The sequence below is a fragment of the Tupaia chinensis genome, unplaced genomic scaffold (assembly GCF_000334495.1).
Source record: "Tupaia chinensis unplaced genomic scaffold, TupChi_1.0 Scaffold000422_1, whole genome shotgun sequence".
Classification (NCBI taxonomy): Eukaryota; Metazoa; Chordata; class Mammalia; order Scandentia; family Tupaiidae; genus Tupaia; species Tupaia belangeri.
In genome coordinates this window covers 1,013,610-1,019,806 of record NW_006159927.1, presented here as the reverse complement: position 1 = coordinate 1,019,806, position 6,197 = coordinate 1,013,610, and positions in this window count along the sequence as shown.

Below are 6,197 nucleotides of genomic sequence, written 5' to 3'. Positions count from 1 at the left end.
ATCCCTCATTGTAAGAGAAATGCAGATCAAAACAACAATGAGATACCACCTAACCCCAGTCAGAATGGTAAGTGCTGGCGGGGATGTGGTGAAAAGGGAACTCTCTTACACAGCTGGTGGGATTGTAAATTGGTCCAGCCACTGTAGAGAACAATTTGGAGATTCCTCCAAAATCCATAAATAGAACTACCATATGATCCAGCAATCCCACTCCTTGGTATTTACCTGAAGGACAGAAGAATACTTAATCGAAAAAGTGCTTGCACATCGATGTTTATTGCGGCACTTTTCACGATTGCTAAGTCATGGAAACAACCTAAATGCCCACGAACTGATGAATGGTTAGAAAAACTGTGGCACATATACTCAATGGAATACTATTCATCCATAAAAAACAACAAAACCCTGGCTTTTGAAAGGAAGTGGATGAATATGGAAGACTTTCTGCTGAGTGAAGTAAGCCATGCTATGAAGGAGAGGCATTGTATGTCCCCACTTTATATATACCGAGTGTCTGCACTCTAAATATATATATATATATATATTTGAAACTATACTGCTTCTGTTGTTATAGAATCATAAAATTATACAAAATTATAACACATATTTTGAACATTATCTTTAAAATTCAGTATTTTGAAATTTTGAAAGTTGTTTGTAAACTGTCAAGAATTATGGATTATGTGCTAAAATTTTTTGCTATGTAAAGAAAATGTTTGTGGAAAAATGTAAAAATAAATAAATGAAAGAAAAAAAATTATCTGCCCATGGTGCCAGTCAGTAGCATGATGGTTGGGGTGGCTGGATCTCACATGGGTGACTATGAAGCTCAAGTACCAGACCAGCAGCTTGAGAGACACATAGGGTGTTTGTGCATGTGTATCCAAAGTCCCAACTGGAGAATGGAGGAGAGAGGATGGCAATGTGTCCATCCCCGCAGGGAGGATGTTTCCCCTATCTGTCTTCAATGAGTGCAAGCACCCTATAGCAAATTTAATTTTTTTTTCCCAGAGAAATACTTGGGCAGATACACTGAAGGATATGTACAAAGACATTGACTGTAGCATAATTTGAAATAATGAAAATCTGGACACAATCTCAATATTCATCAGCAAGGGAATGGGTAACTTAACTATGATATGTTCATATAATACTAGGTTGTCAGGGGACCAGCAGATGGCGTAATGTTTACTTTGCTGGGCTCCCATGTAGTTGACTGTGGTTCGAGTCTCAGACCTGGTGGCTTAAAACTCATGCAAGATACATGTTCATGCATGCCCAAAATCCTGAGAGGAGAATGGAGGAGAAGAGATTGTGGCATGGCCATCTCCCCTGGAATGTCTGTCTCTGGTGAGTGCATGTGCCCTATAGCAAAAATCTCTCTCTAAAAAACTAGATTGTCAGAAAAGTCATGAAGCATTTTTGCATAGAAAAACATAGAAGAACATGTTATGACTTTTCTGACAACCTAATATAATAGTCGAGGATGTTAATCTAGCTTTAAATATAATGAAATACACAGTGCTCAAAAATGATAAATGAAAAAAGCTGCAGGAAAGAGTACAGTGTGTATCATTTATATAAATGTTTAAAAAATAAGAACAATAACAATACTATGTGTTTCTTTTTTTTTTCAAGAATTATTTATTTAATGTTACTTATTTATTCATTTTATTTTAATGTGACCAGAGAGAAAGAGAGGGAGAGAGAGAGAGAAAATGAGAATCAAGCCACAGGTTCCAGGGCTTAAACCGTGATTGGCCATGTGGGAGTGTCCAATGCCTTAACCACCACGCCACCTGCTGGTCTCCAATACTATGTGTTTCTAAGGATATGCAGATACCTACACACACACTCACACACACACACACACACACACACACACACACGCACATACTCAAAAATGTGCTATTGGGTCGTTGAAAAAATTATGACATTATTTTTCTATGCTTTTCTATGCAAAAATGTGTCATGATTTTTCTGATGACACGATATTTTTAAAAAGGAGAATTCATTTATATATTAACTGAATAAGATATATTACATAAGCAGTAAAAAAGTCAGAGTCCAATGTGCCAATGATTAATTCTGGGTGGTAAGAATTTGTCTGATTGTTCTTTTTACTTCTTTTTTAAAAAGGGTTTATATATTTTTCAGTTTCCAAAATAAAAAAAAAAAGTAACTTAAAAAAATCAATAGAAATGTAATGTAATTTTAGCTGAACCTGCAATCACATTCTCTACCTCTTGTGATTAGCTTTTCTTTATTTTTATCTTACACAATTATGCTCTCAAATAAAGACAAATTAGAATGAGAACACTCTGAGCCTCCATTTCTTTCAACAGTAAGAGACACAATGTATTTGGACACATCTTTTTTTGGTCTAAGAGTGCTCTGAAATAGAGGCATACATTTCATAAGTAATGGATGACACTGTTTGGAAGACTTCAAGTGCATGGGTTGTAAGCCATTTCCTGGAATCCCACAAAGACACTGTACCTTGGGATTTAAATAACAGCTGCAACAAAGAATTAACTTTGCCATTCTCCCGGTCATATCTAAAGTGCAGGATGGTATAATGGTTCAGAGCTAAGTTGTCAACACAGTAATGTGTTCTTATTTAAACTTAAACTAGTTAAAACTAAATATAATGAAATATTGAGTTCCTCAGTGACATCAGTCACATGTCAAGTGCTCAAAAGCCTCTGAGGCTAGAAGCCACACATTGTACAGACAGAACATTTCCATCATTACCTAAGGTTCCACTGGACAGCACTGGTTTAAAGCTTGGATGCTTGAGCCAAACTCTCTGGACCCTGGTTTCAACTATCACTTATGAACTACATGGCTGTAAGCAATTTGTGCCTTGTGGGTCAGGAGGTGGCATGGTATGAAAGGTGCTGGACTCCCATGTGGTGGGAGTCCCAGATCTGGTGACTTGAAACTCACATTGGATTGTTGTAAGGATTAAACAATTTAATTAATATGTGTAAAGCTAATTTTTTATTTTTAAATTTTAATTAACTAATTAATATCATAATCTTGTTTATATTACATTGCATCACATATCTTACAGTGTATTATTTTTCTTTTTCCAGAAGGAATACTATTTGTATCAGTCAAGACAAAGACATTACTATCCACATCATCATATAGCGTTTCATAATTTTTTCCAGATTATTATTCTTATTATTTTTATTCTCATTTTTTTAAACATTCAATCACTATATATCATTTTGCTTATAAAAATAATTTACCCAACATGAAATACTTCTCAGACCAGTCCATTTGAGAATATTATACATGGTATCGTCAACAGATAATAAACCATCTCTGTGTTCCATTAATGTCATGCCTCTCTATTTATTCTCTTGCTAATCTTCTTTATACTCTTTCCTTCTCCCACCCCACTCCACACTGTCTTCAACATTCTTAACTATTTTCACTGCTTTTATGCCCTCCAATATTTCAATCTCTACCATAAAATGTGAAGAGTTGATATATATTAAGTGGATACATACAATATCTTTCTTTCATATCCTGGCTTGCTTCACTCAGCAATAGATCTTCCATATCTGACCACTTTCTATTAAATGCCAGGGTCTTGTTTTTTATGGCTGAGTAGTATTCCACAGAGTATATGTGCCACATTTTTTCAATCCATTCATCTGTTTGTGGACATCTGAGTTGGTTCCATGTCTTAGCGATTGTGAATAATGCTGCAATAAACATTGATGTGCAAGCGTGTAAAGCTGATTTTAACATTATAAACATCGTATGAATAGCAAGCTATTATCTTCCAGCTGGCTTAACTGTGATAGGAAAGTGCCACATGGCTCTTGTCACCTCTTACTAGCAAAGCATCATGACATGGCAGAGGATGTGTATGCTCTAGTTCTCCCAGAGAAGATCCTTGTTCTCCTGTGAGCCAGACAGTCCATATAATTGTGAATGTTCATGGAACACTGGATCATAGTTTGGTGATTTTTTTTTCAAGTTGAAATTTAGAAAATTTTCAACCATTAATTAACTCATTCATTCAACAGGCATTCATTGGTAGTTTTTATGTGACAAACACTGTTCTAGGTAGTGGAGATATATTAGCGAACAAAGCAGGTAAGGGTCCATACTTTGTTACATTCTAGAGGAAGCACAAACAATAAACACACACACACACACACACACACACACACACACATTCTATAGCATGCCAGAAGGTAATAAGTACTGTGCAAAAACCAGAGGCAGTTAAGGAAATCTGAAGCTGAGAGCTGAGTAGATTCAGTGTGTAGTTTTAGAAAGTGGGTAGAGTAGGGTTCACTGAGAAGGTGCCATTTGAGCACTGACTTGAAGGAAGTGAGAGTGAGGATAGCAGATAATAAAGACATGCCCGGCAGAGTAACAGTCAGTGAAAGGGGACTGAACCAAGGGTACAGCAGATAAACAAAACAAAACAAAACAAAACCCAAGGGGCCAGAGTACAGTGAGGGATGGGAGAGAGTTCAAGAGGTGAAGAGTCTGGGAAAGCAAAAGTGTAGAGACCTGTCAGCCATTGTAAGAACTTTTCCTTCTACTTAAGAGTGAGATGGGATTCTTTGGGTGGTTTTGAAAGGAGTAACATGATCTGACTTATGTTTCAAAAGATCGTGATGGCTACTGTACTGAGAACAGACTATGGAGACTTCTGTGATTTCAATGGTCCCTCCAAAACTCCTGTTGAAATTGCATTGTCATGTGATGGTATTAAAGAGATGGGAACTTTGGGGCCAGTGGGTAATGTGGTGGTTGAAGTGCTAGACTCCCACAGGGCTGATCATAGTTTGAGTCCCCGACCTGGAAGCTTGCTTTCTTGTTTTTGCTCTCCTTCTCTATGTCTCTTGCTCTATCTCTCTCCAGTGAGTACACATTCCCTAAAGCAAATTACAAAATAATTACAATAATAAATAAAACTGAATAAATAAGTCTTTACAAAGAGAGAGATTGGACCTTTAAGAGGTGATTAGTGCAGGAAAGCTCTGCCCTCATGAATTAACTACTGCTGTTACTGTGGGCATGGGTCAGTTATCATGGGAATGGACTCCTGATAAAAAATAGAAACGTGGCTCTATTTCCCTTCACTATCTCACATGCTTGCTTCCACCTTTGCTCATGGAGTATCCCCAGCAGATAGTCAGCACTATGGACTATACAGCCTCCAGAACCGTGAGCCAAATAAATTTGTTTGTTATAAATTACCCAGTGTGTGGTATTTTGTTATGGCAGCAGAAAATGAACTAAGACAGAAAATTGGTACCTAGAAGTGGGTCTGTTGCCATAATAAATATCTGAAAAATGAAAAAGCAACTTTTGAACAGGCTAATGGGTAGAGGCTGAAAGAATTTAGAGGAACAGGCTAGAAAAAGCCAAGACCACTATAAATGGAGCAGTAAGGGCGATTATGGCGAGGATTCAGAAGACAAAGAGAGTCACTGGGAAAGTCTGAGACTTCTTAGAGATTACTTACGTGGGTCATGACCAGAATGTTGGTAGGAATATGGATGGTAAAGGTCATTCTGACGAGGTCTCATACGGAAATGAGAAACTCAGTATTGGAGTCTGAAGTCAAGAGCATCTTTGTTAAAAAGTAGCGAAGATGATGGCAGAATTATGTCGTATCTTAGGAATTAATGCAGAACTGAAGAGCAGTTTAAACTAGAATCTCTGGTGGAAAAAATACCTTAAAAGCAAAGAATTCAGGCTGCTGTGTGACTACTTTTAACTGAAAACATTTGATGTGAGAGAAAAGAAGTGACTCAAAGACAGAATTTGAAAAATTCACAGTCTTACCATGTGAAGAATGAAAAAGTTTGTTCATGGGGCCAGCAGGTGGCATGGTGGTTAAGGTGCTGGACTCCCACATGACCAACTGCGGTTTGTATACAGTATGTATCTTTCAAAATCTGGTTCACTTTGCTTAACATTAAATTCCTCATAGAAGCATTAAAAATGGTTATAGACCCTGGAGACAACGTGGGAAGAGGGTGGAAAAAGGGGGAGAATGTAACAAAAGAAATTAAGGAGGAAAATAGAGAAGCAAGACATATATTGGACACAAAAATGGGTTATTATCTGTTGATGATAATGTGTTTCGTATCCTCTACTGGACTGGTTTGAAACATATTCATATTGGGGGCAGGCAAGTGGTATGGTGGTTAAAG